This window comes from Mustela erminea, chromosome 6 (assembly GCF_009829155.1).
Source record: "Mustela erminea isolate mMusErm1 chromosome 6, mMusErm1.Pri, whole genome shotgun sequence".
Taxonomy (NCBI): Eukaryota; Metazoa; Chordata; class Mammalia; order Carnivora; family Mustelidae; genus Mustela; species Mustela erminea.
In genome coordinates, this window is record NC_045619.1 from 61,321,110 (window position 1) to 61,347,233 (window position 26,124).

At 39.9% G+C, this 26,124-nt stretch overlaps 1 long non-coding RNA gene across 1 annotated transcript; it reads right to left on the reverse strand.

The window, feature by feature from the left end:
- Positions 1-21: 21 nt before the first annotated feature.
- Positions 22-25,840, reverse strand: LOC116592388. Its single transcript, XR_004286475.1, has 3 exons — positions 25,790-25,840; positions 10,742-10,943; positions 22-182 (listed from the first exon to the last, which is right to left on the reverse strand). It is a non-coding gene; the product is annotated as an uncharacterized LOC116592388 (long non-coding RNA).
- Positions 25,841-26,124: the final 284 nt, after the last annotated feature.

Sequence of the window (26,124 nt, forward strand, 5' to 3'; positions counted from 1 at the left end):
TGGCTGCTATCAGCTCTGACCACAACAGATGGAAAATAACAAGACTCCAGTATTCTTTCAGAAGTTCTGACTTTGTTTTCCTGGAAACCATAAAAAGAAATCTTTTTTGCTGTTGCTGTGTTAGGTGGCTTGCTTTGCTTCTATTCAGTCTTGTCTTAAGAGAAGAGCTTTATCCTGCATACCTATTAGCAAAAAAAAAAAAAAAAAAGTCTTAGAATCCCTACACAAAAGGCTTAATCTGTGGTGGTGTCCTGCTGTAAATTTACATTCGTTCCTGGTTCCTCAGGTGAACTTGTCACTCCACAACAAAATTTTGAAAAGATTAAGGAGAAAGATGGTGGGATTAAAGAAGAAGTTTGTAGCTCCCTGAATCCAATAAACCCACAAGAACTTTAAAAGAAGAAAAAAAAAATGAAAAGAGATGGACTGGTTCCCTAAAATAAACAAAAAAGATCTGCTTTAATAGAGAAGTTGATAGCTTCTCACCCTGCCCCACCCGCCTTTTCCAAGCTCAGCCACTAGCAACAAAGAAGAGGCCTCATTTGCACAGCTGCTGCTCTAAGAACAGAGTAACAAAAGGCTGAAACTTTAACTTTAATATGGAAAAAAAAAAAAAGTCAACTGACAAAAATAAATCACAAATATCGGGGACGTCAACAAAGGAGCCAGAAACTTAGCGAGGTCAGGAAGAAGATTCTTCTAAAGGGGAAACCCCACAAGCTCCAAGGAAACCCGCCTGTTCTGGAAACCAGAGTGGGATAAAATTCCCATCCCCATCCCACACACAGACCCTCAGATCGCTGGTCCCACAGCACGGAGACATTCAAGCCCAGCGCTGTGCTGCGCAAAGTCATCCATTTCTTCAGAGTTCGGAAGCTGGAGATCTACTCGGTTATCACTGTGAAAAGTGGGGCCAAGTAAGGGATAACATCAAGACCCTGCCTGATAGTATTTCTTCCAAGTTCCATAGTCCTAAGGATGCACCTCCACCATGGGGAGAGATAGGCTCGGGGAAAGACAGAAGGAAGTAACAGTTCATTTACACCCCCTTCGTGTTTAATATTTTTCTTGTGCTTCATCTTCTTTAACAATATTTAAAGTCTCACAAAAGAAAAAAAAAAAACAACTAGTCAATTCTCTGGGGAATATAAGCAATATGCTGGCGTAGACTATTACTTATGAGCTATCAATTTCCAAATAAAGGTTAAGGTATTCATATAATAGAAACTAGGAAAACACTAAGACAGTTTAGAACGTTAAGTTAGGAGTAAAAACAAGAAGTTGGGACCCTAATGAGGATAGCCCCCCACCTGGGGGCAGGGAGGGGGAAAAATTATACCAGAAAATATAGAACAGTATTCATCTTTATCGTGTAAGCTGTGATATATAGAATTAAAATTTCAGGTCAATTGCAGTGAAATGACTTCATATTTTTTCATTCACCTTCCAGCTACAATAAAAAAAAAAATGCTGAAAGAGTCTCAGATACAATTCTAGTAATACTAATTAAATAAATATTCGTGGCATACCTCCTATGTACTAGCCCCCTCAAAGTCTTGGAATCTAATGAGAAAGGGAAACATAAACAAATAATCCCAATGCAATATGACACTTTTGGTTGCATTTCTTTCCATATATATTATGGTACAGATTTTGCAGAGCTAGAAAAAGAATCCCTCAACTTGGTTGGGAAAGAGAGAAAGCCTTAGTAACATTTCATAGGGTGACACATGGGCTAGGAATCAAAAAACCAATTTTCCAGATGCAAAAGAGGGAGAACATTTCCAAGGAAACCATGCATGCAAAAGGACAGAGGAGGAAAGATTATAGTGTGTTTCACCAATGAAGGGCTCAGGATTAAAGCTGGAAAGATAGCTTGGAACCTTGAAAAAGGTTGTCTTGTAGAGAAGACACTGAAGATCTTTTAAACAGCAAAGTGAAGGTATCCTATTTGAGTTTTAAAAGATACTTGGGTATTGCTATTTGGAGAATGGATAAGAACAGGGTGAAATTAAAGTCAAGAAAGAGGCTGTATCAGGGATTTCCAGAGAAACAGAACCAATAGGAAGTTTATTTTAAAGAATTATTTCATGCAGTTATGGAGGATAACAAGTCTAAAATCTGCAGGTTGCGCTGATAAGCTAGAGACACAAGAGAGCTGATGCATCAGTTCTAGTCCAAAGGCTGTCTGCTGTATACCACAAAGTCACTCAATGTTGAAGTTTAAATCCAAAGGCAGTTTGCTGAAAGTTAGTTCTCTCTTGGCTTGGCAGTGGCCACCTTTTTGTACTATTCAGGCCTTCAACTGATTAGATGAGGCCCACCCACATTATGGAGGGCAATCTGCTTAACTCAAACTCCACTCTTTTAAATGTTAATCTCATCCAAAACACCCTCCCAGAAACACCTAGAATAATGTTTGACCAAATATCTGTGCACCCTGTAGCCCATCCAAGTTAACCCATAAAATTAATCATCACAGAAGCTACTAGTGTATAGAGGCTCTCAAGTGTATGGAAGAGATGGCAAAGAGTCTGAACTAAGCTCAGAGCAATGAAGACAGGGAAAAACAAATCAAATTCAGGGGAAAATTGAATATGAAGATTAAAAGAGGGCATTTTAAGGATGAAATCAAAATTTTTAGTTTGAACAACTAGGTGGTATAGAAAAATAAACTAACCAATTAGATGACCGGTAACCTCCAAAGATATATTTTTCTTTTAATTTCTTTTCTTTCTCTATAAGAGGCTCAAGTTTCTTCTGCTTCATGGTGCCTATATTCACCCTTTACATTTTTTTTCTTATTACATATTTCACCATTAGTTATCCTAAGAACAATGAGAGTTACAAAAGGTATTTCACTGATCAGATTTCATATGTAAGGATACCTATATTTCTTGATCTATTTTGAAAAAATGCATTTACTTAACTTCTGGTGCAATCCATTAACTTAAATATACTTCTTTCCTTCCATTCCTACGTAACAACATATAAATAAATACACAAGAACAAGAATACATAAGAAATGACAACAAAGAGAAAGTAACAAAATTCTGAGAACTAGAAGCAGGTGCTGAGTGATAAATCAAAGGAAAATAGAAAATCAAGTAAATAAGTTCCCCCCAAGTCCCAAAAGGGCTCAGTAATTGAAGAAACAAAGCACCACTGAAATAAGATGGGGTGGTGTCCAAATGGGGTGCAAACCGGACTATTCTTCCAAAGTCTGATATAAAATTCAATTCGATCTCTACATCAACTCCCCAACTCCCTGCAACTAGGAGTCTACCTGTCACCAGCTCCAGCCAAAGACTAGAGGTTTTCTATTTGGTGAAACTGAATCAAAGGGACTATGAACTTGACAACAGGCAGAGCTGGGGACAGAAGCTGTGTGCCGTGATGAAAACCAGGATTAAGGGGAAAATCACCAGTCTGAATGGCAAAATCTTCAGTACCTTTTTTCCCATTTGTTCCAAGAATCTGGCAGCCTGAATGATAAACCTCAAACAAGGGATGAAACAATCAGTCTCTAGAGAAACCGATCAACCCCAGAGAAAAGAGACCTACAGAGACTAACAACCAGAGATTTCCCACAGAAAGAACCAGGTTTGGTCCTAATCATCCAACAATGAAGTGAGCACTTACCAAGTCCCATCAGTACACACAGAGCTTTTAGTCATCTTTCTAGACCTTACTGTTAGATAGAAAAAGACAGTCAAGGATCACTGGGCATGATTAAGGCTTTTAATATAAAAGTAGAGGCCAAAATAGGAAAAAGGAAAAGTGGATGACATAGACCCCAAGAAGTAAAAGATAATGTCATAAACAAAACTCTAATATCCTCAAGTAGAGAAAAGAAACTATTACAAGTCCATGAAATAAAAACAGGATGCTTTCTTAAAGTAATACTTAGAAAAGAAGCATTCCTAGAACTAAAATATGGTGGAAATAAAAATGTGAGTCAAAGTGTTGAAAAGATGAGGTTATCCAAAAGCAAATAAAACCACTTGTAAGGAAAAAATATTAAAAGAACTTGAGAAAAAGAAAATCAGCAAGAAAGTTAAACATTCAAATGACAAAAAAGAACAGAGAAGATGGATAAGAGGAAATTATCAGTGAGAAAACACCAAGAAAGTTCCCAGAACTGAAGGAGGTAACTTTTCAGATTGAAGGAGCCCAGGGTCCAGGGATCACCCAGTTTTATTCCTGATATCCTGAATTTTTTTCCATAATATGCCTTGGGATCTTGTTAATCGGCAAGTCCTAAAAGCTTCTGGAGAGAAAAAGTCCATCACATACAAAGTGATCAGAATGAAAATGATATGGGTTCATTACTGGCTCTGAAAGCTACGGTGCAGTCAAAATCCCAAAAGAAAACAATTTGCGACTTAGAATCCTAACCCATTCAAATTACTGGCAAGGTGAGATAACAGAATAAAGGCATTGTAAGATAAGCACAATCTCAGAAGTTTTATTGCCTACAAGTTCTTTCTCAGGAAGCTGCTAATACTGCTGAAGCTTCTCTGGCACATTTGTTGAGAAATGCAAATTCTGGGATCTCACCCTAAACCTACTGAAGCAGAAACCCTAAGAGTGGGGACCTACGTCCATTTCCTAGCAAGCCCTTTGGGTGCAGGCTAAAGTTTGAAAAACACTGGGACCCCAGGGGGGTTCAGTCCGTGGAGCATCTGCCTTCAGCTCAGGTCATGATTCCAGGGTTCTGGCATGGAGTCCTGGGATCAAGTCCCACATCGGGCTCCTTCCTGGGCCAGGAGCCTGCTTTTCCCCCTGCCTCTCCCTCCACTCAAGCTCTCGCTCACTCTTTCTGAAAAATACATACATACTTATATACATAAAGTAAGTAAGTAAGTAAATAATTTTGAAAAACACTTTACTACTGGATATGCTCCCCCAGAACAAGGAGTGAACCAAGAAAGAGAAGACATGTGCTCTAAGACACATAACACAAAATAGTCCAGAACAGAAGCACAAGGCTACAGAAGGGATATTACAGCTGATCACTTACATGTGTCTGTCATTGTTCTGAATGCTTTCTATTTATTACTGCTTAAATCATTGCCTTTTTTTAAAAAGATTTTTATTATATTTTTTTTAAGATTTTATTTATTTATTTGACAGAGAGAGACAGCGAGAGCAGAAACATAAGCAGGGGGAGTAGGAAAGGGAAAGCAAGCTCCACCTCCCTACCCCCACCCCCAAGCAGGGAGCCTGATAGGGAGCTTGATCCCAAGACCCTGGGATTAAGACCAGAGCCAAAGGCAGATGCTCAATGACTGAGCCACCCAAATGCCCTAAGATTTTTATGTTTAAGTAATCTCCACACCCAACCTGAGGTTTGAACTCACAACCGTGAGGTCACGAGTTGCATGCATCACTGGCTGAGCCAGCCAGGCACCCTGCTTAAATCATTGTCTTAACAACCTTGTGAGATAAGCCTTACTATTTCTCCATTTTTACAGATGAGGAATCGGAGGCAAGATCTCAGCTAGTGAGTAGCGCAGTGAGGATTCACACCCAGGACCCAGGACTCATACCATTATTTACAACATACCCCGCAGGCACCAAGAAGAAATGAAGCCAAGTAAGCGCCTGCTGTGTTTAAATATATTGAGAGATCTGTATCTTTGTGGAAGATAGAGGGTGACTATATAGAAAGCCAAACAGCAAACAAGCAAAACTGAGGCAAATATCCCATGGAGGGAAAAAAAAAAGTTGCAACTGAAAGGAAATGTAATCACACTACATGATGGAGCTAATATTTGCATAGTCCTATGAGAATAAGTACTGAATAATGATTAAATGAAAAATTACATCATTATATTCGAAGGATGGGTAGCAAGATGAAGAGAAGCAGAATAGGCCACCCAAAATATGCCATTTTCATATATTAACCGTTTTGAGTTGTGGGCATTTGAGAAAACAGCTGATGTAAGGAAAGGTTTTCTCTGAGCTCTTGTTATTTGCTGAAAGACAGATTCTTTTTTTAATATTGATTTATTTATTTAGGAGAGAAAGAGAAATAGCGGGGGGTGGGGAGGAGAGGCAGAGTGTAACAAGCAGATTCCCTATTGAGTAGGGAGCCTGAGTAGGGGCTCAACGTGGGGCTCGATCCCAGGACCCTGAGATCATGACCTGAGCAGAAATCAAGAGTCAGATGCTTAACCGACTAAGCCACCCAGGTGCCCAGAAAGACTCTTTAAAAGAAGCGCAGTTGTCAGGGGACATGAGTGGCTCAGTCCATTACGTGTCTGCCTTCAACTCAGGCCGTGATCCAGGGTCCTGGGGTCAAGACCTGAGTGAGGCTCCCTCCTCAGTGAGGAGTCTGCTTCCCCCTCTACCCTTCCCCTCATCTCCCACCTCACTCACTTATTCTCTCTCTTTCTCAAATAAATAAAATCTTTAAAAAAAAAAAAAAAAAAAGGAACTCAGTTGTCATAAATCCCTTCCCTGGGAAGTTTCCTCAGCAAGGAAAGATTGAATCTCATCACAATGATGGAGGATAGTTGGAAGAAAGGCAGGCAGGGACAAGGTACCCTATCCTAAGAGGAAAAATACCCTTAAAAGGAAAAAGACCCCATCCTGTTATTCTAGGCTTTATTCAGTGCTCTAGCTTTAAGTGTTCCTACTAGGAGGACTTACAACGTATATGTGACAGAAAAGAAGGGAATGGTCTTTGGCATCCCAGCCCAAGCCCCCCAACAGCCAGTGGGATATTTAAACAAAGAGCACGATCTGCGGCCTATAGCTGGTTGGCCTTAGCGCAGGACAGCCACCTGCCTTCTTAATCCCCAAGGCTACGAAACACTACCCTGGAAGGAGCCCTCTACTTGAGCAAAATGAGCAACTACCTGGTAAATGAGTGTGTAGACAAAACCTGATTGGTGACAGGCACATGGAGAGTTAATCAGATTAAAAGAGCCCATAAAACCAAATGGGCAATCTTCTCTGGTCCCCTCCCTCTTTGGGAGCTTTGTGCTACTGCTCAATAAACTTTGCTCTGGTGCCCACAACTCTTTGTCTGGTCTACCTCTTCATTCTTAGAAGCATCAGGACCAAGAACCAGGGGCACTAAAGGAAAAGAAATCCTGCAACAACAGGAGAGAAGATGAAAAGTGGTCACTACCTCCACCCAGAAAAACGTTGTTACACACTATCATAATTATTATCTATTCTTCTAAGGGCTCATTCACCTTTCCTAAAAGTCACTTTATTCTCCCCTTTCAATATAGGGGTCCTACTCCCTACTCAAGAATTCACAAAGGTAAAGGGAAAATTATGCTTCTCCCCTACAAAGACAAAATGCGAGAGAGATGGGATAAGAAAGCTAAATTCTCACCCTCCATTTAAAGAAGTTAATAGATAATACCTAAAATTGAACAATTAGGAACTAACAATGTAAACATTATTTAAAAGAGTTAAAATTGATTGCCTCTGGCCTGGCTGGTTCAGTCAGTAGAACATGTAACTTTTAACCTTGAGGTTGTGAGTTCAAGCCCCATGTTGGGTGTAGAGATTACTTTAAAAATAAAAATAAAAAATCTTTGGGACACCTGGCTGGCTTACTTGGTGGAGCATGTGACTCTTGACCTCAGGGTTGTAAGTTCAAAATCCATGCTGGGTGTAGAGATAATTTAAAAATAAAATCTTAAAAAAAATCGGTTGCCCCTTTGGAAGACGGGTAAAGAGAGGTAAGGGAGGAACTTTTTGTTATCGTTATAAACCTTATAAAAGCATTTGACCTTTAAATTATTCTGGTATTAGTTTGATTAAAAATAGAATAAAATCAAGTTAAAAAAAATAAATTACTCACTAAGTTTAGCGAGTGTTTCTAAATTTCTTCTCACAGATCATTTCTGCCTTACTCTGTGTTCTGGCACTTAAAGCAGGACAAAAGGCTTCTTGAGGCTTCCCATCTTGTCTTAATAGCAGTTCTCTGTCCCTCTCAAAATGCCTCAAACCCTGAGACTCTGGGCTTTTAGTTCAAAGGGACAGATGGGAAGGAGTCACTGGAGAGACATTATCCTAATTCTTCCATCAGATTTTGGCAGAGTGTTGTTTTCTCTATGATAATTTCCACAGAAACAAATTCTCTCAATCATCTACAAGTTTCTAGTGTGCAAAAGGTTGTCATGCCTTTCTTTCCTATGTTTCAATATCCTCAGACATGAGCTCTTTGGGTATCAGGCTTTCTTCATTCAATCATTCGTTCAAAAGCAAATGTAGAGTGAGGCCCTACTGTGTGCCAGATACTTACTATTGAGTTTCTTAAGATTATTTTTTTCTCTGTGCATGGTATCCATATGTAGGAATTAAGATGTTTCAAAGTTCTTTATAATCACTGCCTCTTAATGTGTTAATTAGAAAAGGCAACCTTCTGTGGTGTAATGATTAATTAAAATGAGGATAAACTATATTATGTTAAGAAAATAAAAGCTCCAAGATTTATTTTCTAAATTAGATCAGGTCAGTTTAAATTTTTCTCTTATCCAACTTGTCAGTAGGCTTTTCTTGTCACAGAGAAAAATGTTAACATTTATCTAAAAGGGCTATCTACCTCCTGCTGATGCTTTATGAGAAAACAGACTTCATTTTCTCTCAAGAGAGAAAAGAATACTTACAAGGTAAAATAGTATTTTGAAGTACTAATCAACATATCCTTTCTCCATTCCTCTCCACCCTCCACTCAAACCCAGGCAATTTAACATAGGTCCACCACTGCCCAAAAGGATAGTGATTACGGCAGAGTATGAAGGAAAAAAATTTTAAATCCTTTAGCATAACTAGTGTAATATTATAGACTTGTTAGTTTAAGGTACAACTCAAGGTTCAATTAGTTTCCAGGTATGGACTGAATGTTCGTCTTCTCAAAATTCATTATGTCGAAGCCCTAATGTGGTATTTGGAGGTGAGAGCTCTGGGAGGCAATTAGATGATGAAAGTAGAACTTCTATGATGTAATTAGTGTCCATACAAGAAGACAAAGAGCTCTAGCCATTTCTCTCTGCTCTCTCTGCTCTCCATCACAGGAGAATGCAACAAGAAGACATCAATCTACAAGCCAGGAAGAGATCTCTCACCAGACACAGAATCTGCTAGTGCCTTGATCTCGGCACTAGCCGAGCCCAAGCCCCCAGAACTGTGTAAAATAAATATTTGTTGTTTAAGACACCTGGTCTGGTAATTTTTTTTTTTCTTAAGATTTGTTTATTTATTTGAGAGAGAGAGAAAGAGAGCACCTAAGTGGGAGGAACAGAGGGGGAGGAAGAAAGAATCCCAAGCAGACTCCATGTGGGGCATGGAGTCCAACCCAAGGCTCAAAATCCCACCACCCTGAGATCATGACCTGAGCTAAAACCAAGAGTTGGGTGCTCAACCTACTGTACCACCCAGGTGCCCCATAGTATTTTTGTTATAGCAGCCAAACTGACTAAGACATTACCCAAATCAGGAATTAAAATCCCAGGAGCAATCCAATATTAGCACGCAAATCAAGGAGCTGACACTCCAGAAACAGAGATGAATATATGCCTTCTACTATCTATATCTTCATAAATTCCAGAAGCTTTTCTTTTCTTTTAGACTTAGAAGCTTTTCTTTTAGACTTATTTACTTATTTGAGAGAGAGAAAGAAAGTCTGTGAGCATGGGGGGTGGGGGTAGGCAGAGGGAGAGAATCTCAAACAGACTCCCCTGCTGAGTGTGGTGCCCAATAGCACTACCCTGAGATCGAAATCAAGAGTTGGACCCTCCACAGACTGAGCAACCTAGGAGCACCCAGTAGCTTTTCTAATTAGCATAACGAATTTTAGAATTAGGGTCTCCTTGTGGAAATCAATAAACTCAAGATACATTGTATAACAGAACATGAAAATCTAACCAGGCCTGCTACCTGTACCTTTAGGGAGACCATCTGAGGCTTGCCTCACAGATGAACCTGTGTGTAGTCCTTGAGCCAGAGGACTTCTTGTGGCCTGATTCTCACTCTAAGAGCACAGGATTCTGCCTCTGGATATTTTTCCATCTGCTTCAAGTAAACATTTCATGTGAAGAGGTAGTCAGAGCACTCCAAAAGAACAGAGAGCTGGGACTTCATCAATCTTAGAGTTTGTATAAATGTTTTCAAGCTTGCTTGTTAATAAATGTTCTTTTAATCAGGTCTGTACTTGTGGCATAATTTATGAAGAGCAAAGCAATCTTGCGGTGGTTACTATTATTTACTAAAATAATCTAAAGCTGTATAAACCCGAACAGGCTTACATTTACAACCCCCACAAAAGGTACGAGGTTTGTTGACAGGGTGAAGATGCGTGAAAGGATTTTGATTTCATGACAAGGGAAGAGTGCAGTGTGAGGAGGTATGGGCCACACAACTGGGGATTAGTAGGAATGTGAACCTCTAGACAGAAGCCACCGTAAATGATGGCTACATCTGGAAACCATACATGATGATTACAGCAAATAACAGCATGGACAACTACTGACTAAGACCCAGATACTGCTTCATTCCCCGGAGCCATGAGTCTACTTACATGCACGCAATCAGGGAATTGAGTTAAAACTTGCAGTGACTGAGTTGGCCAGAAATTGACTAAAGTTGTGGTTTCGGCCACCAGGAAGAATAGGGTCTCTAAATAAATATTAAATTGGAATTTAGGGGGAAAAAAGTCTAAAAACTTTTCTTTCTTGCATGTCTGAGTTTGGGATTTTGAGAAATTCATATTCACCGTGTGCCACATGAGGAAGAACAATTCTGAGTCCCTCTCAATTTTTCTCTCCCGAATTTCTTCTTTTAACTCTTGACGCCTCTGTTACATTTTCTCTTCCAGTACACTCAAGGATGAGCCCATTGTGTCCCTAGACTCTCCTTAGTGATCCAAAGTCTGGTTTAAAGTCCAAGAGGGTGATGTTCATGTCTTGCAGAAATGTCTATGCAAATCAGAGAGAAAAGAAAGACACCATCTTAAGTATGTGTGTATCTTAGCTTGGGCTTCTATAACAAATACTACATATTGAATGGGTAAATGACATTTATTTCGCAAAGAAAACTGGGAATTCCACGCTCAAGGGGTCAGCAGATTTGGTATCTGGCAAGACCCAGCTTCCTGGCCTATAGGTAGCCACCTTCTCCTGTATCCTCACATAGAAGAGAGAGATCATCTCCCTCACGTCTCTTCTTCTAAGGGCACTAATCCCATAGTGGGGGAGGGCCTCAACCCTCATGACCTAATTGCCTCCCATTTCTAAATACCATCACATGGGGAATTAGGAATTCAACATATGAATTTGAGGAAACATGAACATTCAGTCTAGAGCAGTACATACTGCAGAGGCTGGGAAGCAGCATGAGGAAAAATTACTTCCTGAGAGAAGTGGACAGAATCATCTTACATTCAGCGAACACCTAACCATAAGCCAGACATTGTGTTAGGAGAGCACTGGTTTCACCAAGTTGAATAAAATATTTTCTGATATCAAATAAGGAGATGGACAATACAATTGCTAAGTGCCGTGATGGGGTTACTAAGTAGAGTCAGTGCGGGGAAGACGAGATCCCAGCTCTGACTGGGGGAGTCCAAAAAGCCTTCAGAAGCGATAACCTTCCAACTGGGTCTTAAATTTCCCCAGTAGAGTGCCTTTCCAGTCACCACTAACAGCATAGGCCAAGGCAAAAATGAATGAAAAAGCATGGAGGGCTGGAAATGATAAATCCAGGGCCTAGAAAGTATATGAGTGGACTAGCAAGCCATTATGCTAGAAGGATCAAATGTGGCCAGATGGAATCTCATGAATGCGTTTCTGAAGAGATTGGCCTTTTTGAGACCAACCAGGGCAGCCAACGGGCCTACACGTTCCAAAGAGGTATCCTAATGGCAGCACAGGGTGGGCCAAAAGGCTAAAACTCCATCCTGCTCCACTCCACCTTGTATCTTTTATATCTCTTTTATATTTTTTATTTGAAAGTAGGACCCAGCTGTTATTTTTAAGTTTTAAAATTGCTCATATAACCCACTTAAAGTCATCAAAGATCTTTGGTTAGGGAAGTTGAATGACCATATTTACACTTCAGAACACTGATTCTGGCTCCAGGACAGGAGAAAAGATTAGAGAGTGGAGACATGAAAGGCAGGAAGGCAATTAGTTGGATTTTCACATCCTGTAGCGGAGATGACCAAAGGTCCAAACCAAGGTAGTGATAGCAGGAGTGTGAATGGAAGCTGGAAGAGGGAACGGATTCTAGCGACATTTTGAAAACTGGATGAACAGTCATTTACCATTCCTACTACACACATAGTAGTTTTTGACAGTGTTTGACTAGGCAGAGCAGGCAGGAAACTGCACTCCACCCTCCCTCCCTTATTGGACCGATATAACTTCAGTTGCTCTACTTCAGCTCCAAGGTATTAGTACGACAAGGAGGTAAGGTAAGAGCTCTTGCTGCATTCCAAAGCTTCTAGGCTTTTGAGGGCATTATGGCTCGTTGGTTAATGTGACTTTGTGTAAAACCGCACTGGATGTAATGGCTTATGGATCATGGAAAAAGTCACCAATACAGAGTATTCATTTGACTTATCAATTCCAGATAACTGATGTGGTAGTCTGTCATCTCTTTTCTCTTTTCATTTTCCACAAATAACATCTCTCCCAACTCTAGAAACAGAAATTTGGAAAAATGGATTTAATAATATATAAAGCAATGCATAAATATGGTTCATTTTATTATCATTGTTATGTTACACTCATTGATGTAACATCCTGTGATCCGATGCTTTGCTAAGACTGATCCTTGCAGGGATGGCTGGGTGGCTCAGTGGTTACGCATCTGCCTTCTGCTCAGGTCATGATTCTAGGGTCCTGGGATCGAGCCCCGCATCAGGCTCCCTGCTCGGCAGGAAGCCTGCTTCTCCCTCTCTCACTTCCCTTGCTCATGTTCCCTCTCTCACTGTGTCTCTTTCTGACAAATAAATAAATAAAATCCTTTAAAAAAAAAAAAAAAAAAGAAAGACAGACTGATCCTTGCAATGGGCTGGCCTTGAAAACAGGCAGAATAGACTACTGGCTCTATTGTGATTTAGGACATGATGATAACATGGTCAGTCCTTATGTATCCAAGCATTCAGGAACTATTCACTAAACACCTACTTTGCCAAAGGCCTTATGATAGGTAGGCACAGCAGAATGCAACATGGATGTGGTCTTAGTCTAGGAGAGCTTTCAGCCAGTGGGGAAGACAAACTGTAAACCATAAATTGCAGACTTAATTATTTGATCACTATTTTTGGTACCTGCTTTGAATAGGAAAGAAAAGCTACAAGAGAATCTAGGACAGGGGACTTCAGATGGTCCCCACCTCCACTTCCTCCACAAGGAAGTGACTTTTGGCTTGCGAGCCAAAGAGCAGGAGGCTTCTTCTGCAGATAAATAGGGAAGAGAAATTCAGACCGAGTGGACAGTATAAAGCAGGAGCATGTGTGTGGAACAGCTGGGAAAACCCACCGTGGCTGGAGGGCAGAACTCAACAGGGAGAATGGCTAGATATACAGATTTGTAGACTGTGTTGAGGTTTGGTTTTAGCCTAAAGGCCAAAGGAATCCCTTCCCTGGAATTTAAACAGAGGGTGAAATTATCAGATAAATTTTTAAAGACTCCTCCAACTATTTGGCTAAAAACAGATTGCAGTGGGGCAGAAGTGGATTTAGGGAAACCACGTAAGTAGCTCTGGTCGGAAACTTCCCGAAGTTTCTCAGTTGCAGACCCTGATGCCGACAAGCTGTGTTCTGGTGAACACCATATCCAGAACAGATTGCATAGAGACTCTCGTCAAGGCTCGGACACGCTCGTCAGCAGGGTCTAGAAGCTATGGTGCTGTTAGCTTTGATGACCTGTGCCTGGCGTTTCTCCCACCACGAGGCCACGGCCTCCCCAGTCACAGTTGTGTTGGCCTGGACCACATGCCTGGTACCTGTTCAGGGTTTTCTTTTTTTCCTCATTTGCTGCACAAGACTGAAGCCTGTTCCTGAAACCTGCCTCTGACCTCTGCTGAGTTCACCATTCCCTAAATTCTGCAGGTGTTGACCCACAGTGTATTGGCCTCCTAGGACAGCGCCATCTTCCCAAACAGGGCCCTTTTCTTCCAGCTTCTTTGAGCTCAGCTGTGGATTCCCTCACGGGTTGCAGCTCTCCCCTCCATTGAGGTCCTCAGCCAGTCCCTCCCTCCCCTCTCCAAAAGTGCCACTCTGGTGAGGCTACCAGGCTATGGAAGTAGACTGCAAGAAGTAGCTTCCCGGGGTGAGGTATCTATCAAGATCTTCCCTTTGGCAGAAGAGAGCTTAGTTCTTATTCTTAGATGAGATAGTAAGGTAAGTTGGGGTTTTTTTTTTTGTTTGTTTTGTTTTGTTTTTAACAATTCCACTCAAAGTACTGTGCTGGTGTTGCACAGGCTTTCCAGCATATCATTATCAAAAAGATCAGGATTGTGTTTTAGGGCAGTGAGTATCGTCCACTTTGCAAGCTCAGATGTTTCTTCAAAAAAATGTTTAAGTGCTAAGCTTTGTTTGCTTTTAACTGGCCTGCGTGTCTAACTCCCATGTTTCCTTGGATTCCTGCAGTAAAAAATGATACACCTCAGGGAAAAAAGATATTGGGATGTGAAAAGAAATGTTATGAGTCAAGGAGCTACTGGCATTTAATCTCCAGCAGGTGTGCTGTTAGATTTAATAAGCATTTCTGGGTATTCAGGGTTTTTTTTTTTTTTCCTTTCTTTATGACAAGGCCTCTAAGCATATGAGCAAAATTTAAATGAAAATATGAAACATAATCCTAGCAGAAGACAACAAATAATTCTCCACCCTTCTGCTTTCTATACCCCTCAAAGGAAAAAGAAAGAAAAGTTTTCTCTGATTTGCTAAGATACATTTCTTGTTCTTTTGTTTTCTTCTTTTTCAATCCAGGCAGGAGAAGCCCTTCCATAGAAATTAACTAGCATTTCCTTTCCTAAGACTGAAATCTGAAACACATACATAGGTTTCAAGATAACATTTTTTTAATCTGTGTCTGTGGTTCCTTTTTTAAACACCTTTTCCTAAAAATAAAATTCTCAGTGTGACCAGAACAAACACAGACTGTGTGAAAGATGTTTCTGCCAAGTTGTGAGATTGATGTGAATTAAAGTAGCTGAAATGTAAGCCCATGTTATTGTAATCTGGAGTGTTAACGCGTGCCCTTCATCTAAGAAATGCAAAATATTTTCAAAACAAGCATCTGGTGACACTCAGCAGGGTCATATCCGTACAGCTCTCTAGAGGAGGTAATTTGTCCTGTAGAGACTTTGGGATGTTTTGCTAAAATACTGACCTTTTACTTCTCAATGCAGCCCAGAATTCATAATTCTTTGATGGACTTGTTGCATGTTTTATTCTGGTAATCTGATTGCTCCCCCAAATTCTAAAGAATCTTATTATCTTTAAAGCTGGAGGGGATAATAAAATGATGGGCCTGAATGAATGGTGGCCTTCAGGTATTGTTTTTGTTTGTTTGTTTGTTTTTTTAAAGATTTTATTTATTTATTTGACAAAGAGAGATCACAAGTAGGCATAGAGGCAGGCAGAGAGAGAGAGAGGAAGAAGCAGGCTCCCTGCTGAGCAGAGTGCCCGATGCGGGACTCGATCCCAGGACCCTGAGATCATAACCTGAGCCAAAGGCAGCGGCTTAACCCACTGAGCCACCCAGGTGCCCCCAGGTGTTTTGACTGAAGAGCCTTTCAGGCTGGTTTGGAGTCTCCATGGGTACTGCTAACCGTGGGCTTTAGCACCTTGTATCCTGTAATCTGGGTTCTTCTGTATCCTTTCCCCCATGTACTCTTAGAGCACATATTTTATAACCTGCAGATTAGTTTAATTTTTCTGCAATGATGAAAACATCAAAGAGCTTCAGACACTTGAGCTCTCAGCTCTACTGAAGCAGAAATAAGTAAGCCCCAAAAGGAAAGGTGAGTAGGAGCCTCCAAGAGATCCAATGGCAAAGTCTCTGTGGGAACTATGGAAGAACAATGTCATTTCTGCTCACCAGATATGTGAGCACAGAAGCAGGGAGACCCAAATCTGAGGCTGGTCAAAAACAAGTAGCAGACGCTTTGACTTCTCCTATCGAAATTGGTCAGAAGGTGAACCAACTGTTCTTTTCAAATTATTTCCAAGAAAGCCTCCCACTTAACAGCAGACCCTTCGTTCAGTTGGTCTTTTGTCTTCTATTCCTTTTCTTTCCTTTGGGGTTTTCCTGTTTGTTTCATCTTTTTACATAGATGCTTAGCTTCTGGGTCTCATCATTTCTCAAAATTCAACTCAGTGACTTGTTCGGTTTCTTTGTATTCAGTAGGAAATTCTTAGGTATCTGATATCTCCTAGCTGCATCTTTAACACCAATATTAATAGTAGGATCTAGTTACATTCTTCTTTTTTTTAATATCGTTCTCTATCCAACTACATTTCCCTCTGTTATTCTGAGCTAGCTCAAATCTCTGACTCATCTTTCACTGCATGCTGCCTGCCTTCACCAAGGGTAAAAAGAAGACTCATCTTGGGACCCCTGGGTGTCTCAGTCTATTAAGCCACTGCCTTCAGCTCAGGTCATGACCCCGGGGTCCTAGGATCAAGTCCCTCATCAGGCTCCTTGCTCGGCAGGGAGGCTGCTTCTCTCTGTCTCTGCCTGCCACTCTGCCTGCTTGTGCTCACTCTCTCTCTCTCTCTGACAAATAAATAAGCTCTTTTAAAAAAAAAAAAAAAGAAGAAGAAGAAGAAGAAGACCCATCTCTGAAAGTGGGTGAGGGGCTGTTTTAAAGTTCTCCATTGGGGGGCGCTTGGGGGCTCAGTCAGTTGAATGTCTGACTTCAGTTCAAGTCATGATCTCGGGGCCCTGGGATCCCCTGGCTTCCCACTCCATGCTCAGCCGGGAGTCTGCTCCCCCATCTCCCTCCACCTCTGCCCCATCCCCCACTCATTCTCTCTCTCTCTCTCTCTCTCTCTCTCTCTCTCTCTCCCTCTCTCGTCTCTCTCTTTCTCAAATATGTAAATAAAATCTAAAAAAAAAACTCTCCATGAGCCCAATTTCTGTGGATTCATAGTCCCAACATAGACACATAAATGAAAGCTGAATCTCATAAATATTGGAGGACGTAGTTGATGAAGGGCAATATGTTCTTGTATGCTTAATTATCTTTATGATTAACAGAAAAACGCCTGACTTTCACAGGACAGAAACAATTTTAGTTCATCAAAACAAAGGAAGATTAAGTTTTTGTGCAACCAAGTGTTTTCTGGCCTAAAGGAAGACCCGTTAAAGAAAAGAACACAAAATCACACATATGAAATTAGAAACCCAAGGGAGTATATGTGTGGAAAGAGAAAATATAAAATTCAGAAAATACACGATACAGAGAAATAGCATGATATTTTATTAATTACTTGACAAATCTCTCTAATAAACTTTTTCCTTTTTGCGCTTCTATTCTGAAAAAAATATCCAAAATTAATTGTAATACAAGAGAAATTAAAATATGGTTTTAAGTTGTTGCTACTTTGTGCGGAGCTGCATGAAGCATAATCAAATTACTCTTACACAATATCGACTAAGTTGATGAATATGTGTAGAAATTTTGCCATCCAAGCACTTTTTTTTTCAGTCTGTACGTCTGCATTGTTGGCCAATTTGTGTACAATTTCATCTGGAACTGCACAACGATCTAAGGACAAGATAGGTCAGATACTCTATGAGGTGATCTGATGTATTGGAAGATAGTAAGCAGGATGTCAAGGGGCCCATTCTCTGTTTGTAGTATTTCTAAAGTCTGACTTATAAGCACAGGAATTCCTGGACCAGCTTTTATTTTGTGTGATACTCAACCAAAAAAGGAAAAAATATGATGCATTTATAGTTGTACACTCTGCATTAGTAAATGTATTCCTGACAGGAAGGAGCAACCATTTCAATTAGGTAATAATGTAAAGTAGGTGCTCTGGTTACAATTCTACACTTCTGATGTTCAGAAGTGTTTGCCACTGACTAGTTTCTGGCTTCCTGTTTTTAAAACCCTTTCCTCTTCCATTACCCACCTACTTTAGCGACTGGCATTATATGGCACATTCATATCACAACATGACTTCTGATCTTGTGTCTTCATGTCCTGATGCCAGGTGGGCTGGCGAAGTTTCCCGGAACCAATTCCTTCAAAGGGATGGCTAATTATAAAGGGAAGTGACTGTCATTACTGCATTCCCAAATGCCTGACACCCCAGGAAATGGGAGGGAATGCCTGCATGGAGACAGGAGACTTAACCAATTACAGATAAAAGTTTGTGAATTTTACAAACCATCTGACTATGTGAACACATTACTGGGGTCACTCCCAGGGCCTTGAAAGGGGCGTGCAAGGAAGAGCCTCCTTTGGCTTCACAGTTAAGTCACTGCAATCTCTAACTTCATTGATCTTTTAAAGCAGAGCAGTTGGACTTCTGGTCTCTGGCGCAATGCAGCTTAGAAGGTGCCATTCCATCCCAACGACAAGTAAAAAGCTAAACAAGCTGAAAAAATCAGCAAGTCTTCTTACATTCATCAGAGAAATGAGATCACAAGGAAACTGCTATCCCCTGGAAAAACAACCTGACAGAGAATCGCAACTTAATAGAGCAGAAACCTCTAAGCACAAACCCTCACAGGAACTAGAAGAAAACCTGAATGGCAATTGACAAATTCCTGGAGTCTCGGTGTGGACAAGTCTGAGAGTTTAAATCTCAGGGCAGGGAGGCACATATTTGTGAGTTTTCTCTCCGGAAGTTCTACCAGGTCCTCACAGTGAGTATCTGAGAAAAGTCCCCTCATGCTTCTTGCAGGAATAAAGGGAAAAGGAGCCATCTGAAATATGCTGGGGGTTTCTGTTCTTAACAAAGTCTGCCCCTAAGAGAAATGATTTTACTAGAACCTAACCTGCTGGGGTTTTTATCAGAGCCTACCTGACCTGAGGACAGGGAAACACACAACCCCAGTCCCCCTCGCCATCCTGTCCCGCTACTGAGAGGTCATGGTGAAGTTCAGTGGAGGAGACTGAGACCTAATCATAGGACCAGCCAGTGCTTCCCCTCTCCCCTACACATTATGAAAGGTCTAATTGCCACAGTTCCTTTTACTAAATACATGATGTCCACTTTTCAACAGAAACTTTCAAATCATACTAAAAAGCAAAAAGTTTGAAGAGCCTGAACAGTATCAGAACCAGAGTCAGATATGGCAAGAGTGTTACAAATATTACAGCAAGAATCTTAATAACTAAGATTAATGTCCTAAAAGCTTTAACAGAAAAAGTAGACAACATATAAGAACAGATAGATAATGTTAGCAGAAAGATGGAAATTCTAAAACACAATAAAAAATGCTTGAGATCAAAAGACACTATAATGGCTATGAAGAATGATTTGGTAGACTGGGCATGGATGAAGAAAGAATCTCTGAGCTTGAAGATATGACAGTAGAAGTTTCCAAAACTGAAATGCAAAGAGAAAAAGACTAAAGAAAAAAAGAAAAGAAGAGCAAAATATCAGTTTTAAAAGGTGTAATGTATGCATTACGGGAATACAGGAAGGAACGAAGGAAGGAAGGAAGGAAGGAAAAAGAAGGAAAGAAAGAAAGAAAGCAATTTTATGCAATAATGAGTGAGAATTTCCCTAAATTAATGTCTGACACATTCACCAAGATAGACAACTTCTGAGCCATAAAATGCATCTTAACATATTTTTAAAGATATAAATCATGGAATGCCTGGGTTGCTCAGCTGGTTAAGCATCAGATTCTATATTTCAGCTCAGGTCATGATCTCAGGGTCATGAGATCAAGCCCCATGCTGGGCTCTGCACTCAACATGGAGTCTGCTTGTCTCTCTACCACTGCTCCAACCCCCACTCACACTGGTGCTGTCTCTCACTCTCTCCAATAAATAAATAAAATCTAAAAATTTAAAAATATATATACACATATATCACAAAATGTTTGCTTTCAGACCCAGTGGACTTAAACTCAAAAGCAATAACACAAAGCTGAAAAAAGTCTCAAAATACAAGAGGATTAAACACCACAATTCTAAATACACATAGGTCAAACTAGATATCTCAAGAAAAATTAAGAAGCATTTTGAACTAAATGAAAATGATAATAGGGGTGCCTGTATGGCTCAGTTGGTTGTGTGTCCAACTCTTGGTTTTGGCTCAGGTCATGATCTCAGGGTCATGAGATTAAGCCTCACATCAGGCTCTATGCTCAGCACCGAGTATGCTTAAGAAATTCTCTCCCTCCCTTCTGCCCCTCCCCCGCTCATGCTTTCTCTCTTTCATAAATAAATAAATAAATAGATAGATATTAAAAGTCTTTAAGAAATAATAAAAGAAAATGAAAATAAAACATTAAAATTTGTGGATGCAATAAAAGCAGTGCAAAGAAAAATTAATAGCATTGATGCATGTGTTAGGAAAGAAAAAAGATCTAAAATCAACAGTCAAAGTTTCATTAGGTAACTAGAGAAGGAAGAGCAAATCAAATTCAAAGTAAGCAGAAAAAAAGAAATAGGAATCAGCAGAAATCAATGAAATTGAAAAATAAGAAATCAATACAGAAAATCAATGAAACCAAAAGCTGATTTAAAAAAAAAAAATCAATAAGCCTCTAACAAGGCTAAGAAAAAGTGAGAGGATACTCAAATTACTCTTATCAGAAATGAAAGAGGGGATATAAGCACAAATCCTATAATTTAAGATGACCTTGAATTTGGTGATGACTTTTTAGATACAGCTCCAAAAGCATGATCCATAAAAGGAATAATTTATAAGCTAAAGTTCGTCAAAATTAAAATCTTTGAGGGCACCTGGGTGGCTCAGTCAGTTAAGTATCTGTCTGTGGCTCAGGTCACGATCTAAAGTCCTAGGATCGAGCCCCATGTCAGTCTCCCTGCTCCATGGGAACCTGCCTCTCCCTTTCCCCTCTGCGCCCACTCTCTCTCTTGCTATCTCTCTCTCTCAAATAAATAAAATCTTTAAAAAAAATTAAAAACTCTGCTCTATGAAAGACACTGTCAAGAGGACAAGAAGACAAGCCACAGATTGGGAGAAAATATTTGCAAAAGACGTATCTGATAAAGGACTGTAATCCAAGATATACAAAGCACTCTTAAAACTCACCAGTAAGAAAACAAACAACCAGATTAAAAAATGGGCAAAATGCCTGAACAAAGACCTCACCAAAAAGATATACAGATGGCAAATAAGCATATGAAAAGATTCTCCACATAATATGTCATCAAGAAGTTACAAATTAAAACAACAATGAAATACCACTATATACCTCTCAGGATGGCCAAAATCCAAAAAACTGACACCACTGAATGCTGGCGAGAACATAGAGTATCAGGAAACCTCACTCATTGCTGGTGGGAATGCAAAATGGTACAGCCACTTTGGAAAACAGTTTTGTGTTTTTTTACAAAATTAAACATACTCTCACCATATAATCCAGCAATTGTACTTCTTGGTATTTCCCCCCCAAAAGTTGAAAACTTATGTCCACACAAAACCTGCACATGGATATTTATAGCAGCTTAATTCAGAATTGGCAAACTTGGACATAATCAAGATGTCCTTCGGCAGGTGAATGGATAAATATACCATGGTACAACCAGACAATGGAATATTATTCAGGGCTAAAAACCAAGGATCTATTAGGCCATGAAAAGACAGATGAGTTAAATGCGTATTACTAAGTGAAAGAAGCCAATCTGAAAAACTACATGACATTCTGGAAAAGGTAGAACTATGGGGACAATAAAAAGATTGGTGGATGCCAGGGGTTGGAAAAAGGAAGCAGTAAGGAGGCAGGGCACAGAGGATTTTTAGGGCAATGCAACTACTCTATATGATACTATAATGGTATATGAGTCATTGTGAAATTGTCCAAACCCATAGAATGTACAACACCAAGAGCGAGCCCTAATATACTCAATGATCTTCCAACAATAACAATATGTCAACACAGGTTCATCAGTTGTAACAAAAAAATCCCCTCTGGTAGAGGATGTTGATAACGAGAAAGTCTATACACGTGTGGGAGAGAGGATATAGAGGAACTTCTACACCATCCTCTCAATTTTGCCATTAGCCTAAAACTTCTCTAAAATACAAAGCCTATTTAAAAATAAATATATAAAATAAATTAGTTTTTTTTAAAAAGAATGGTTGCTTATGTACAACACCCAGTCCTCCATGTAATAGGCATACCTAAACGATGAATCTTGGAACCCTCCATCAAAAACTAATGATGTTAAAAAAAAGAAAAAAACTAATGATGTATATTATGGTGACTAACATAGCACAATAAAAGAAAATGGTTGCAAGGGGCACCTGGGTGGCTCAGTGGGTTAAAGCCTCTGCCTTCGGCTCAGGTTGTGATCCTGGGGTCCTGGGATTGAGCCCTGCATCGGGCTCTCTGCTTGGCGGGGAGCCTGCTTCTCCCTCTCTCTCTCTCTCTCTGCCTGCCTCTCTGCCTGGCAAATAAATAAATAAAACCTTAAAAAAAAAAAAAAAAAAAGAATGGTTGCTTGGAATTATTATAGATAAAATATACTCATTGGCCATGGGAATTAAAGTCACTTGTTCTGCATTAGGGTCTTAAGCATATTTGCAATAATACTGAAAAACATGGCAAAAATAACAAAAAGGATTTTCAGTCATACGCTAAAAGAGCTATCTTTTGTTTTGTTAAATAATGGCTCTTTTTATCTCCTACTTCATTCCATTAGCTTCCTCCACTTAGCAACAAGAATACAGCAATTATTTTATTTATCCACATGCCTTTCCTTAAAAATCTTCCTTTTCTGTAATTTTGTTATTTAAAACATAGGATGGTATTTGCCAATACAATGACTTTCAATTATCCAAGGCCAGACTGATATTTATGTTAAATTTTTACAGGTGGGGGAAAAAAAAAAGAAAGACAAGAAAACGAATTTGTGAACAAAACTCATTCATACTAATATAGAAAGCATAGGAATGAATAAGTGAAGGAATGAATGGATGAACGAATGAGGGACAGAAAAAGCTTTTATTTTATTTTTATTATATATATATATATATATATATTTTTTTTTTTTTTTAGGTACTGAATGCTGGGGGGTGAGTGGGGGTAGGGGGAGAGAGAGAGAATCTTAATCTTAAGCATGTTCCATGCCTAGTGAGGAGCCCAACATGGGGCTCAATCTCACAACCCTGAGATTATGACCTGAGCTGAAATCAAAACTCAAATGCTGGGACGCCTGGGTGGCTCAGTTGGTTAAGCAGCTGCCTTCAGCTCAGGTCATGATCCCAGCGTCCTGGGATCGAGTCCCACATCCGGCTCTTTGCTCAGCAGGGAGCCTGCTTCTCCCTCTGCCTCTGCCTGTTGTTCTGTCTGCCTGTGCTTGCTCTCTCTCTGATAAATAAATAAAATCTTAAAAAAAAAAAAAGACTCAAATGCTTAATCAACTGAGTCACCCAGGCATCCCAGAAAAAACTTTCATATGACAAATATCACAATAATTGATCTAGGAAAAAATTATCAGCGGGTACTTTAGTAGGTGAAAGTTTGACAATGAATCAGAGATCTACATACTCTTATAAAATACTATCACCTAATAAATATTTGTTAATTAAAAATAGAAAAACAGAGACTACAATAGAGAGACCTTTAAACAGGGATCAAAGTTAACATCACAGGTATTAAGACAGATCACTCTCACGTGCCTTATGATACAGCACACTGAGTAGTACAGAACATCACTTTTGTAGTATCCCTGCCAAAAAACTTCAAGCTAATCATGAGGAAACATCAAACAGACCAAAACTGAGGAACCTTCTATGAAAATAACAGGCCTCTATTCTTCAAATATGTCAAGGATGTGAAAAACAAAAGCAGACTGAAGATCTTCTCCAGATTAAATGAGACTGAAGAGATATAAAAACTAAGGGCAACCTGTGATCCCAGATCGGTTAATAGACTGAAAATTTCTTTTCTTTTTAGAAAACTTGCTCCTTTAAAATTAAGAACTTCAGCTTCTCAAAAGATATTCTTAAGAGAATAAAAGGACAAGCTATACCCTGTGAGAAAATATTTAGAAATCATGTAGTTGATAAAGGATTGCCTCCAGATTATATAAGAACTCTCAAAACTCAACAATAAGAAAACAAAGCAATACAATTTTTGAAAGTGGGCAAAGGATTTGAAGTAACACTTCACCAAAGAACTGGGGATGGCAAATGAGCACATAAAAAAACCCTCAACATCACTAACTACAAGAGAAATGTCAATTAAAATGGTGAACAGATACTCCTACCCATCTATTAGAATGGCTAAAATTAAAGAGTGTAAAAATTATTAACAACAGTGTGGGGCAACTAGAGGTCTCATACAATACTGGTGGGAATGGAAAAGAGACCAACCACTTTGGAAGACAGTTTGGAAGTTTCTTAAAACGTAAAATGGAGGGTGGCTGGGTGGCTCAGTTGGTTAAGCGACTGCCTTCGGCTCAGGTCACGATCCTGGAGTTCAGGGATCGGGTCCCGCATCAGGCTCCCAGCCCCATGGGGAGTCTGCTTCTCCCTCTGACCTCTTCCCCTCTCATGCTCTCTCTCACTCTCTCTCAAATAAATAAATAAAATATTAAAAAAAAAAAACATAAAATGGAGTGCCATTCCACTCCAAGGTATTTACCCAAGAGAGATGTAAACATATGGCCATACAAAGACTTGTGCATAAATGTTCACAGATGTTTTATTTGTAGCAGCCAACCACTTCCCAACACTTCAAATGAAACAAAATCTAGTCTTAGACACATCATCTCTAGATTTTCTATAATACCTCCTGAAACACATTAAATGTTTGTGTCCCCCAAAATTCCTATGTTGAAACCCTAACCTTCCAGTGGGGCAGTGCTTGCAGGTGGGACTTTGAGAAGTAATTAGGTCAGGAAGGTGGAGCCCTCACACATGAGATTAGCACTCTTATAAAAGGAGTTCTCTCTCCTTCTTTCTGCCATTTAAGGATACACTGAGACATCAGTAATCTAGAGCCCAGCAGAAGGCCTTCACCAGAACCTGACCATGACGGCACCCTAATCTCAGATTTCTAGCCTCCCAAACTATGATGTAAATTTCTGTTGCTTATAAACCATTTAGTCCAAGGTACTCTGTTACAGCAGCCTGAACTAAGACACCCCCTAATTGGTCTCCCTGCTTCTGTTCTGTCTCCAGGCACAACAGTAATATTCTCAAAAGAGCAACCAGGTGATCTTCCATAGCTCTGTGTCCTACGTGAATGCTTACGTGAGCTGACTTTCCCACCCCTACGCATCTTTCTGTCTGTTTGACTTCATCTCCTACAACTCTTGGGACTCAGGTCCAGCCCCCTGATCTCTTTTCTGTTCCTCACACAGCAGGCACACTCCTTCCTTAGAGATTTTGTCCTTGCTGTTTCCTCTCCCTGGACATTCTTTGCCCAAATATCTGCATTGATGGTTCCCTTCCTTCCCACCTCTGCTCAAGTACCATCTTCTCACTGAGAATTCTCCCCTCCACCCCTACCCCTCACTGGGGATTCTTTTGGACAAACCTATGTAAAACAGCTAGCTCCTTACCAGAGTCACCATTTTATACCCACTTCCCTGAGGTATTTTTCTCCGTAGTACTCCTCACCAGCAATGGTTGTATATTTACCATTTAGTGACGGTCTCTGTGTTCTCACCATCACTAGAATATAAGTTCCATAAGAACAGGAATATTGTTTTGTCTACTGCTGTGTTTTCCTGGGCAACTAGAACAGAACATGGCATGTTGGCATTCATAAAATTCTTGCTGGTTGGGTACATGAATATCTGTAAACTTTTGTTTGACATCTATACATTGATAAAGGTTTCCTAACATATTAGAAGCAATATTTAAATGAAAATATTTACATTAAATTTACATTGTTTCATATTTTTATTTTTTTTTTAAGATAGAGAACAGAGGCACATGTGAGTGGGGGGGGGGGTGGTTGAGGGGATGGAAGA